This window comes from Vanellus vanellus (assembly GCF_965231255.1).
Source record: "Vanellus vanellus genome assembly, chromosome: 1".
Taxonomy (NCBI): Eukaryota; Metazoa; Chordata; class Aves; order Charadriiformes; family Charadriidae; genus Vanellus; species Vanellus vanellus.
In genome coordinates this window covers 174,331,398-174,344,718 of record NC_138905.1, presented here as the reverse complement: position 1 = coordinate 174,344,718, position 13,321 = coordinate 174,331,398, and positions in this window count along the sequence as shown.

Sequence of the window (13,321 nt, the reverse complement as noted above, 5' to 3'; positions counted from 1 at the left end):
AGAAAAGGACAGCTGGGTTCACCATTCTCATGTAAAATGACTGTCCAAAGAACATCAGTTAGATGGACCACTGTTGACCCTGCAGGACTCTCTCAATCCTACCTTGGAAATTGCAACTGGGACGGTTTGAGCTTACCAAGGCTGAAGGAATCACAGAACCATGTCGGATTTTGCTTCTTTCTAGAGCAACCTGGACCAGGGAGTCACATGCTGCTTGGCCAAGTGAACCATCAGAGACCATAAATTAAGGACAGTGTCCTATTTGGTGTATTCACCATCCTTATAGAGTAGCAATCACTTTCCAAGAGGGAAGCTTTGAGATGACATCAGCACGGTTGGCTTTGGTTATCATGCAATAATAGTGGCCCATGTCATCCTGGGTGGTGTATTAATAACTGTTATAAAGGATGCTGGGAAAATCATCATTGAGGTTGGGGCTGGGGAAATATAACCTGAAAAGGCACAGCCGTACACATAAACTGGTGCTGTGCATGCAGATGGCACACACCGCTCACTGAAAAAGAATTAGCTGCAAGACTCGATATTTTATTATTGGATTATGTTCTATACCTTCTTAAAACAGGAATAGAGTGGATTACCCTAGTTCTGGTATTAACCCTTCTTTGTGTAGGTGTTTTTGTTCTCTTTCTTTTATACATTTTGTCAAAAATAACAGGCAAAACATCACCAAAAATGGCTCAACCATGCTTTGACAACCCCATTCTGTGAGAGTTATTCTCCAAACCGTGATATGTTTAGGAAATCTATACAAGGGTATCAAAGAGTCCTCATACAAGATCCACTATAGATGGGCAGGAGTGTCCCAAAAAAAAACCAAAGAGAGGACTGTTATAGAAGAAATTTGATTAACTGTATTCTTCTCTCTGCATAGTCTTGTTTAGCATTAATAGCTTAGCACTAGTATCTAAAGTATCTGAAGCCTTAGGCTGCAAGAGCTGACCAAGAGTAAACTTCTTGATAAAACTAATGCTGCTAACACAGAACTAGATTAATTCAGCATATATGCATGGAATGAAGAAGATACAGACCAAGGAAACAACTCCAAGAGAATGACATGAGAGTGAAAATGAATAAGAAATCAAGAGACCACTGACCAGAATTAAGTGATTGGACGTGGGGATGGAGTGATGGGTGGTATGGGTTTAATTGAGGAGTGCAATCTGGGCAGGGGTCCCTCTCCAGAGCCACACAGCTTGAGCTGTAACCTGAGAACTAAAGAAAGAGGAATTGGAAACCATCACTCAAACCTTACATTAATCAGCAGGATGCTAGAGTTGGACACTCTTATGGTGGCCAGCATGCATCAATCCATAACAGCGCCTCTGTGATACCAGATTTAAGAAGGGAAAAAACTGCTGTGCAACAGCAGCCAGAAAAGAAGAGTGAGAATACATGAGAGAAACAACTCTGCAGACACCAAGGTCAGTGAAGAAGGAGGGTAAGATGGTGCTCCAGGCATTGGAGCAGAGATTCCTCTACAGCTTGTGGTAAAGACCATGGTGAACCAGGTTGTCCTTCTGCAGCCCATGGAGGTCCACGGTGAAGCAGATATTCACCCTGCAGCCCATGGAGGACCTCACACGGGAGCAGGTGGATGTGCACTGAAAGAAGCTGCAGCCTGTGAAGAGCCCATGCCAGAGCAGGCTCCTGGCAGGAACTGCAGCCTGTAGAGAGAAGCCCATGCTGGAGCAGGTTTTCTGGCAGAGCCTGTAACCCCGTGGGGGACTCAGGCTGGAGCACTCTGTTCCCGAAGGACTGCTCCCCACAGAAAGGACCCACACTAGAGAGGTTTTTGAAGAACTGCAGTCTGTGGGAAGGACCCACGTTGGAGAAGTTCATGGAGGACCGTCTCCTGTGGGTGGGACCTGCTGCGTTAAGGGGCAAAGTAGTTTTGGCAGAAAATAAACCCCCTTGCATTCTAAAACTCCTCACCGAGGGGGGAAGCTAGGTGTGGCTAGGTTTAAATTCTGAGTGATGCCCAATTCACCACTATAAGCCCAGGCACATTTAATATATATTAAACTGTTACGGTTCTGGATACACGAATAGCAGACTACCTTCAGCCCAGTCGTGCTCATGAACTAACACAGCCTCGCTTCTGTCGCATTCAATGAGAAACCCAAATGACTATCTGCCTACACAGTACAGTTTATTTAAAGAACAGATACACAAGTTCTTTTGGATTGCTGGTGATAGTGACTGTCTGCAAAGCACATGAGAATACTAAAGGTGCTAGCGATATAGCTCGGTTACAAATGTGCTAAGTTATAAAACCATTCTATATAGACATTTCTAAGTTTCCCGGGGAAGCACTTGGTATAGCCAAGTGTTTGAATCTTTTCCACAGGCGTCCTTATGGGGGCAAAAGAGAGGTTCAGCCTGTCAACTGGTCCCAGAGGTCCATGATGGTGTCTTCCTTAACATCCCCCTTTTCTTGGGCTATTTTTATACTATTTTTTATCTTCAAGGTGGAGTTTGAGTGACTCTAGTCATAAATACTTTCATTATGATTGGTGTAAAATTTTCTCACTTCACATTTAAAGGTATAGTTTACCAAAAATTCAGGGCACAGACTCAAGGAGGAGTGGTCGTATGTTGGAGGCGGGTAGCCTTTGGGATGGAGGTGTGTTTTGATATTATAATGACATTATAATGAGCAAAGTTCACCATAGGACAGTATTTCATCAAAAAAATGACAGATTGTTGGCTCAGAGTAACAAGTAGGCAGTTTATCAGTTCCATAAGACCTTCGAGAGCTCCATTTGGTCCCCAAGTTCCCAGTTTATCACAGAGTGTCTCCACTCTGCTCCATCCTTTGCACTGTTTTTCTTCCATGGTGCCATCTCGTTCCCATGTTTGCTGGATTATCACAGGGTTTGGCCTTGGAGTCTCCACCCCACTCCACTCCCCGTGTTGCTTTGCAAAGCAATATTGTACAGGGAATTGCAGATGTAGCGGATTCTTCACATACCACCTGCAGCTGTATTTTACCCTAGAAGCCTTTTGATTTTATACCTTTCCTTAATGTGTGACCAATGTTGTATTATAGATCATTTTTAGTAATCATTCCACAGGACCCCACACTGGAGCAGGGGAAGAGGATGAGGAGGGAGGAGCAGCAGAGAGAATGCATAATAAACTGACCACGAGCCCAACCCCTTGCACTGCGTGGGGGGAGGAGGTAGAGGAGTCAGGGGTGAAGTTGAGCTTGGGAAGAAGGGAGGGTGGCAGGAAGGTGTTTTTAGATTTGTTCTTATTTCTCATTATGCTACTCTGTTTGATCGGCAATAAATTAAATTCATTTCCCTGAGTTGAGTCTGTTTTGCACCATGACAGTAATTGCAGAGTGATCTCCCTGTCCTTATCTCAACCCACAAGGTTTAAGTGAGACTGAAGTAGTGGTTTTTGCTTCTGTGATGTCTTAGCTAATGATATTTCCAATCAACATCTGTTTTCAAAGAGGTAAGGCAGTTTCACCCTACAAAAGGAAGTCTGTGCCGGTAGATGATAATGAAATTCTGAAAAAAATGTCTAGAACAACTTGAATAAAACTTAATAAAGGTGAAGAACTTTTCTGTGTGACATGAAGTCCTGACTCCTTGAGGATAAGTACAAAATGAGAATACAAATCAGAGTGTCATCTGACTGCAGTGTGGTCTTCTGGGAGATCACAGGTTATCTTTACGTGCTGCTTCTTCATCAATAACAGATGAGCTACTATTTCTTCCTACATGTCATTGCCCTTTCCTCAAAAACAAAAGGATGAAGTGGAGCACTGGGGGGAGAAAAAGGTGAGGGAGAGATCCATGGGTGGGAACAATTGGATCAGGTTTTTGAACTACGCTTATATAAACAAGGTTGGTGAATTACCTAAGTCTAGTCTTTTCTGATATGAGTAAGAAGAAAAATTCATTGGCTAGAAAAATCATCGGCTAATTTCATTGGCTAGAAAATTTTAAATTCAAAAGACTTAGTTCATAGAAGCATTAAATATAAGGAAAATCTGCTAATATTTATGGGTTAAGATTACTTTGTGTAACCCTCTGAGGGATAAATTGATGATGTTCTCTTTTCATGATGTAGTACCATTAAATAAGTTTCTCGTTCATACAGATATAAATGTATATAATTGATTATAACTGAACTGTGAGTGTACCAAGAAATGGGATGCCATTTGTACCTACCATCCACGTAAGAGCTGAGAGGACAGAAAAATGAATTTCTAGTCAGGTGTTTGAATGATTCACTTTTCACTGATGATTGCTCTATCAGTTCCAAAGATGGGTTTTCTGGAGAAACAGCGCATGTTCGATGGGACAGTAGGCTGAGTATTCATAAGGTGCTTGACTTGCTGACCAAAGAGAAGATAAATATATCAACTGATATTTCTGATAGCTAAGTCCAGAATTGCATTCATCTTCATGCAGTTGTCCATGTGTAGTCCAAGAGTTTCAGAAGGGCCTGGGAGACCTGATCCATGGTAAGAAACCCATATACTCTGGAGCTGCAGATTTAGGTGATCTCAAAAGGCAATGTCAGGCACCTGACATGCACTTCCAAACTTCATTGATTATGTGAAAGCCTCAACAGCTGGCTCATATGTGGACACGCATAGGTAGATATCTAATTTTAAATGTGTACCATCTGTAACTGGGAGAAATCCCAGATCTGTATAGTTCTGTAGCTTTATTCTGTGGATCCATCTACAGATCCTATGTCTTGGAAATCTTAGGGTGCCTGAAATACAGTAGGACGTCTGTGCTTAGGCAACTGAACCTTGAGTTCAGATTTGACCCTAAGGGCCTGACCTACGCTAATAATGGAGACCCAGTGTGTAACCCTGCTGCCTGGACTTGCACCTAAAGTACAGGCACAGGGTGAACTAGTCCTCTACAAGTTCTTTATTATCAGTAGGAAGAAGATGATGCCTTTGAAAAAAGATTACTTGCGCCTGTATTTTCCCTGATTAAAAACTGCCCTTTTCACCCATGAAGAAACATTTTCCATGATACATCAGTGGGTATAATTTATCGTACTATTCAAATTTACCCTATGTGGGAGATAAGACCATATGGAAAACAGCTAAAGTGCATTTTATAAGCCAAGGAAAGGGAACTATAAATCTTGAGGTATGCTGTGCTGGATGTTACACCAAATAGTCTGACATAAATTTTTTTTAGCCTCAGCAGAACAGTAGAAGAGCTTTTAGGAAAAAATTATAAAGGTATGGGAATAGTTTAAGCTACTTTCCAGTGCCTTCATCTAAGAAAAATTTTGGTGCTCATTCTTTCCTAACAGTCTCCATATCACCACCGTACAGAGGGACAAATCTTTACAATGGGATTGTATATCTGTTTTTGTGATCTATAATGATGACTGCATCGGCAGAAATCCTGAAGCAGTAACATTGGGTGATAGTTCTGTGGGTTGAAGTACTGGCTTTCGGTTACCAAGCTGATGCTCACGTTGTCATCGTCTCCAGGCTGTAGTTAGTCCAACTGGCAGGCAAAAAATAATCAAAATAATCCATACTGGACCATCTCGGTGACAACTACAAACTTGAATTTGGTTTTGGGTATCTAAATCTCTCTTCTAGTCATTTAAGAGATGATACAGTGCTATCATTATCTGAGGAATTTCTGAATATCAACATGTCATAATTTGAAACAGAGGAGACAGGGGAATGGCATCACAGGCCCTTGGATGAGGCATCAGATCGATAAGCTGCTGATATTTAACGTGTTCTGCAGGATCAGGCTATTACTGTGGGTTGTCAGCAAGTTGTCATATGGTCAGACAGGATATTCATTTGCAGATGAGGAGAATATGGTTTGGCATGCCCGGACACCTGGAAGGATTATTTTTGGATTATGTGCAATCCTTTGAAAACTGAAAATCTGACTACTAAATGCATTTATAAAAGCGGTGTGTGGGCAAACAAACACACATTCATCTGGTATCTCATTTTAGGTATGCAGGTTCTGCCTGCCCCCAGCAAATTAAACAGTGTCAAGGAGCACTCTTGGGTCTGGAAGGTGGTCGTTTATTCTGTTGAGTCATCAGAGTGGTCCCAGAATAGCTTTCACCTGGGCCAAGTAGCATTTTCCCCAAACAATTCCCACCTTAACAGTTCGTATGCATCAAGGACTGTTCCTAGCAGGCAAGTTGAGCACAAACACATTGTTTTGCATAACAAAAAGTGTTTACGTATAAGCACTGAGGCAGCTCCATGTCAGCTGGACAGTTGCAGGCACCTTCTGTAGTACAGACATCGCCTGGGGTTACAAGCTCACACCATCGTTTTCCTCTGTTCTGTACGTTCAGCAAACATGTATCATTTGCCCATCCATGGTGCACATAACATCTCTGCATCAAATGTCAGCTGTTTCACAAAGCAAGGTCTCCTGGCTTCTAGGAAAGGGAATTTGAATTTGGTTTCCTTTTTGGATGTTTTCGGTACAGGACCACAGTCACCCTTTCGCGTTTAAGGCACCGTGACACCGAAGCAAAAAGAGTGGCAACAGCTCCCATGCCGCAAGGTTGTATACAGCAGCAGCAGCAGAAATACATTGCTTCATGTCAGCCACTCAAACTGAATTGCTTATCAGATGATAAGCTCAAATTTAAAAACATTGCTTAAGTGTATCTCTTTTGTGTGCCCCTTCTGGGGTGCCTTAAATAAAGATCTCTCGTATTTCTGAAGGGGGAAGGGGCAGGTTGATCAAAATTTCTGAAAATTGGTCTCTTTCCGAGGTATCTCAGGTTAGGAGAATGAGGCAAGCAAAATAAGAAGTTAGTTTTAAAAAGCCACGAAGTCCTAATAGAAAGAATCTATAAACATTTCTGGTTAGAAAGAATCAATAAACAGGTGTAACAGGGCCTTTATGATAGTTGGTGTTTCTAGTAGTTTGTGATTATAGTAAGGATAAAAAAATCTGTGTGTTCTAAGCACGCTGCAGAAAAGGAAAAGGATGTAATGAAACCCACAGGACAGCATGAAATCAAGATGTAAAAGCAGCATCAATATCATAGACTGCTGTCTTAAAACGTTCTTTAATACAGTTGCTATTTAAAAGAAGCTTCAAAGACTTTTTCTTTATAAATGGTATTTCCAAATTTCTTTCTAAATCATCCCACTGCATTTTTGGATGCTGTTCAGAGGTAGGAACAAGTAGAGCACACATCAGCTTTATCTTAATCCTTAACCTTACACATGACAGTGAAGAGCAAGCCTCTCTGATGTTCTGCATCATCTATTTAATTTCTAAGAACTTTAAATCTCCTGGAAATGACAAAAGTAACCGACACATCTATAAAATAGGACATCAATCAGATTCTCCCTGCTTTTGAATCACAGTAATAAAGGGAATATTTTCAAATAGGGAACTGTCTCTTTTATTTATAGATATTCAGCTGGAAATAAGGGAACAGTAAAATGTTTCCGCTGTATCTTTTTCCACTGTATGAAAACAGGGTTACAGATCAATTGATTTATCATCACAATCGATTAGGTGACTCTCCTGCTATCTCTATTGTGACAGTAGACAGGCGCTCATATAGATCTTTCATTAGAGGAGTCACTGAAAAGCAAAGGTTCATTGCATGCCTAAATGGCTTGTAGCTGACTCATTAGGCCATTAACTAACCATTAATATTGTTTAACCTCAAACCTTACAGACAAAATAAATTATAGTCACGTTATCCAAACAAAATAACCTTAACCTCCTTAACAAGTATATAATTATGTGAATTTATTACCATCTGATCCCATTGAACTGAGGGGTTCATTTTCAGAGCTATGAAGGGGGAGATGAGAATACATCACCTTCAAGATAAGTGCTACTGGGAGGCAGGTGCCTCAGTCAGTGATACGCTCTGTAAGGCATAAACCCACAGGGTCTGGACTTGTCTGGTTAATGCCCAAATAACATTATCTTACACACAAAATGCTTCCCCCTTACGCAGTACCAAATCTCTTCTTATTTGTTTTTAAACGCTTCTGCATTTCAGAAATTAGTTGCATGGATAAAACGGCCTTCTCTACCTCACCGTGGTACCACGGCTTCACACAGACAAACAGAACGTAATAACAATAAGCAGTAATTGAATGAGAAGACATTGGAAATTTTCTCTTATCAGAATCTTTTCAAACTTGCAAATTCTGTACGCGTGATGTAATGATCTGCTGAAACTGCATTGAAGAAAGCGTATGAAAAACCCACGGCATATGTTCTGAGAAATAAAATAAACTTATGTCAGTGTGCTTCCCTTGGAACAATGCCAGATGAATCCTGGTTATTATCAATAATATAAACAAAACATGTTACAAGCTTTATACAGAGCTTAAAATAAGCAAAAAAACCTGCATTACCACATTGCTGATATCCCAGCAGGTCAGCCATAATGAATGCACCAGTTCTCACACATAATTTTTTTTAAGATAACTTGCCTGAAAGTGAAGCAGTCAATAGACTCATTTGCAGGCACATTTCTCTCCAGGAAAACAACCATAACACAATATCAATTGTTTCTTTTGGGTGTACAAAAAAGTGGATGCTGAGCGAGGAAAAAGACAACAATAGCACATAAATTCAGTGGCAGATGTGCAAGAAGGAAAGAGAATGGAGTAGTACTAGTAATTAGAGCTGAAAATAAAGTTTACTGTTCTTACAGAAGAGCAGTCAGAAAATTACGAAGACTGTAATACAGTGGATACTTTATTAAATGAAAATTATTGTTATTAATCAAAACGGCAAGGGAAAAAAAAGCACTTACTGTGCATGTTTACTGGACCAAAATATCACCATACAATCTCTCCCCAGCCATGCCAAATATAAGAATAATTTAATCTTTCTATATAAAAAAAGCTTTAACATTTCACGGACTACACTAGTTCAGCTGAAGGGTAAAATATTTGTCTCAAATATAGATTAAGAAATTATTATGATTGAATATTTCTCACGCAAGTCATTAATTTTGTAAAAAAACACAGTAGCTTATTAAAAAAAAATCTAGTTACCACACCCCAAAAATCCAGTTAAGAGTGTTACTTGGTGGAGGTTAGTAACAGTTCTGCTCACTGTTCTTCCAATAGGGTGGTCTGGGAAACCAGAGATTTTGCATTTTGCAGCAAGATGCATGTTATAAAAAGGAAGCTAATGCCCAGGGCCAGACCTTTCAAATGCATTTTAATTATTTTCAGTGCACTGTCAGAACTTTGATACACGCTCATGGAATCATGCAAATACCTCTTTGTAGAATATATGTCCTATACCCTAAGGCACTGAGGGGATTGAAATACACTTTGGTGAAGTTAGGTGTCATAATACGGTGAGGTAATAAGAGCATGCCACCATATTACACAATTAGGAATCTACTTCTAAATCTGCTGGTTAGCATGGCTATGTATTATATTTATGAAGGAGAAAATGTTCTGATTTTTTCCAAACAGTGTTACTTGCAGAACATGATGCACCTTAGAATTGCTAAACCAAATTAATTTAGTTTCATATTTACTCATTGACCTCTGGAACATTTCCATTCAGTGTTATAGGATGTCTGCAAAAGATTTATTCAGTTCCATGTCCATATATTGAGGTGAGAACACATTAATCCAGTGAACTAAATATAGAAAGATATATTAATTACTTGGACTGAATCTGTGACTTCTGCTTCTAAACTCAGTAGTTTTTTAGTTAAGGTGCTCTGATAGAATAACAGCACAAAACATATTTAAGGTCGTGCATAAATTTCATAAAGCGAGTACGTCCAGTAAACCTAGCAGTGACAGATTTACTTGTCTACTTGGAACGCATAGGATCTAATAATAAGAGATTAGCTGAAAGGACTTGAATAGAATCTACTGGGGTTTCTATAGGTGGATATAAAGTGGGGTGTTAGATATACACCTTTGAAATCGAAGACCAGCGTCTGTATCTACTCTGAGCTAAGCACGTAAGTTTTTATTACAGTCGACGTGCATAGACAAAGGAATCTACTACCAGTTGAAGTGCCACAGGGTGTCGGAGACAGCCACACGGGCAGACTGACACCACACGGATATCATGGGAGGCTTGCACCAGAAGTAACTTGAGGCCAAGCGGATGCTCCATAGAACCATGGCACTAAAATGCTGCCCCAATAGTCGAGTATCACCCAGCATAATGTTTTGGAAGTGTTGTGACTGATTTAAAGCTAGGTCATTTTTTAAGGCCTGGATTTATCTTTTGTAAATTTAGGACTAGGAGTCAGCTTCTGATTGAGACACACAAATTTAGATGTCTTTATGTGAGTGCCAACATGTGAGTTAAATGCCTAGCTCCCACCATAGTCAGTTGAGATCTAGTCAGTACCGTCATGCGAGCCTTTAGGGTCTTTCAGCTGACCTGTCACTAATGGTTCCATTCAGTTGCTTAGAAATATGAGTCTCATGTCAGTGAGATAGCCTAAAATATCTCTGGACACCCCAGAGCATCACAGATGTCACAAGGGGCCTATGTTTAAGCATCTCTATCCTACCACAGCGCTCCAGTGACTAAGACAGGAGCTTAGACACTGAATTCATACTTAAGTGAGGAGATGGAGATGATTAAATGCGTGTGTCAGAGCTGAATCCCACCCTGGCTGATTTCAAATGAGAAACCTGCTAGAAGTTTTTAGGTGAGTTGTGATGCCCTTGTCAGGTGCCCGCCTCTCTGTACGGGCAGGTCAAGGACCCTAGTTACCCTACATACACTGGAATCCAAACTAATAAGTACCTAAAACAAGGCCAGGTGAATGGAGTTTGAAATCTTTACATCTAAAGAAAACATTGGTTAGAGTAATATATGTTCTCATAATGGTGATTAAGATATTTCTTGAAAGACGTTAAATACAGTAAGATGGAATTTGAATGAGGTATAAGTTAGCGACCAACTGATTTCCCTTTGATTCTTTGGTCTCTGGAAAATGTCGGTGATATGCTTGGGGAGCTTGCGGGATCTCCTGCTGTCTGCCACCTTAGTGAACAGAGAATGGGGACGGTTTCCTTCCTTCTAAAGCTGTCTCTCACACCTCTTCAGATGTTGCTAAGTCATCCCAAATACAGACGTGGTTTATTGCTGGGTCTCTTAATTATTGCTAAATAGCAAATATTTCGCTTTTGAGTTTCACTGTCATGCATTTCCCAAACAATTTCTAGGGTGAGAATACATAGAAACTTTTTTGCCTCTCCTATCCCATACCCAAAACGTACCAGTGCTGTGCCACGAAGGATCTCAGTGCATACAACTTCGCTAATGGAAGCACCTGCCTTAGCACTACGCAGAACGGGCTCAACCTTTGCAAACAGCAAAGCATCGCCATTCCCAGTGTATTTCCTCCTGGTTCTTTACACCTGTTTTCTGTTTTAAAAATACGGCAAAGTACGTTTAACTACACACTGATAAAATGCTAGCTCTCTGCTTCATCCTGTGTGCTAGAAGATCACCCTTATAGTATAAGAGCAAATTGGGGAACTATGATGGCATCACTTCAAAACTTTGAATAAATATATGTATATCAGAAAGTATATAAATGCACAAAAGAAAGTTCATGTGCCTACTCGATTGCCCTTAAGTTGAGATTGCCTGCATAAGAAATTTCCCTGAAAATGTGAAAATGTTTGAGAAACATGTTTCCATATTTTTCGTCTACTTTTTTTCAGCATTATTATTTTCCTTTTCCAAGCAGCAGTGCCTTCAGGCATTTTATCTTACACTTGGCTGTGCATTTAATATGCCAAATAAGGCAAAGATTAGTCCAGAGACATTTAGTTAATGGATCTGCAAATCAAATACATATGTCAAAAACAGAATCCAAAGGAAACTAGAAATTAATATCCACTTCATCTGATCTATCATGAAAGGTGATACGCTCCGAGAAATGATAATTAAATAAGACTCATCTAGACTTTGACACACAACTTTTTGAATTTTAAAATAAATCCTTGAAGTAAACCGATGATAGGTTTGTCCAACTGGTAATAGTTTTCAAAGAAACTGTCACACAAGACTTCACTTCACTTTTATTTTATGTAATCAACTCCCAGTAATTTTGACTCAATGTTTAGACAATCATTGAAACAGGGAATGTCAACCACCATGCGCACATATCCCATAACTCCAGATCTCACAGTGTTCTTTGAAAAACTTCCCCTGACTTATTTCTGAAGGAAAAATGCAATGCTAATATTTAGACACCAGCTTTTGTACCTAAGTTCTGGCTTAAATAGGTGCATGCAACAGAATTGGTAGCTGAATATTTAAAAATTAGTACAATGTCATTTTGATCTTTTGTTTTCCTGAGCAAAGTGGCTGCAGCTGGAAATGAAATAGCTTGACTGTGGCCTCCAAATCTACTTATAAAACTGTGCCTTGGCTGAAGACTCAGCATAGATGGAAGCTTAAAATTGATGAGGATCTATATAGCCTTGAAGACCAAAAATGGCTACATATCTCTGGAGGTTCAGGAAAATAATTTATCTGTCCTAAAGTTTTATATTTTGAACATAAACATACAAACCAGAAACGGGTTACCTGTTACAATTTCTCACTGATGTGTTTCCTAATTTGTTACTCGCTCTACCGTACTCTCAAGAAATGCTTCTGCTTGTACTGCAGGCTAACAAAAGCATTAATGGCTTTGATTATGTGTTAGTACTGTAGCCATGCTGTTTTTCCACACATGTAAGAAGAGGAGTAGAAATTATAAAAATGGAAACTGAAAGGCAAATATACAGGAATTTTTGTAATTGCTGCTTTTTAAAAAAAAATATCTAATGTGATTGTTCAGTTGAACAAGAAGTACTATCATCAAACATAAAGTTGTATGTAAAATACAGCCTGCAATTACTTATTTATTCATAGAATGGGAGAAAGTATTTTTTTGGAGAAGTCTTCCTCAGCTCCAACAGAAGAGTATCGTTTATTGTACTGATTTCATACTGTCTTTTCTTGTCTTCAATATCTTGCAGAATCCACTTCTCTATTAGCTGCCCCTGTCACTTTATTGCACCCTACTTGCTTTTGTACTCCATAAAAATGAACCTTAAGGTGTATGATTGTCCCCTTCAGTCCCCACTACATCTGTCTTTCCTATGCATTGAAGTATGGCACCTCTTCATCAAGTGTCTTCCTGATCTCTGGTTCTTCTCTCAAGGCAATGAGTAACAAAATGCGTACTGTGGATTATGAACTACGGGGACTGTGACATAAGATGCAATGAGGGCACAAGAGTTTTCTGATGTAGCTCTTTCTACAAAAATGTCTGCTAAGACATTTAC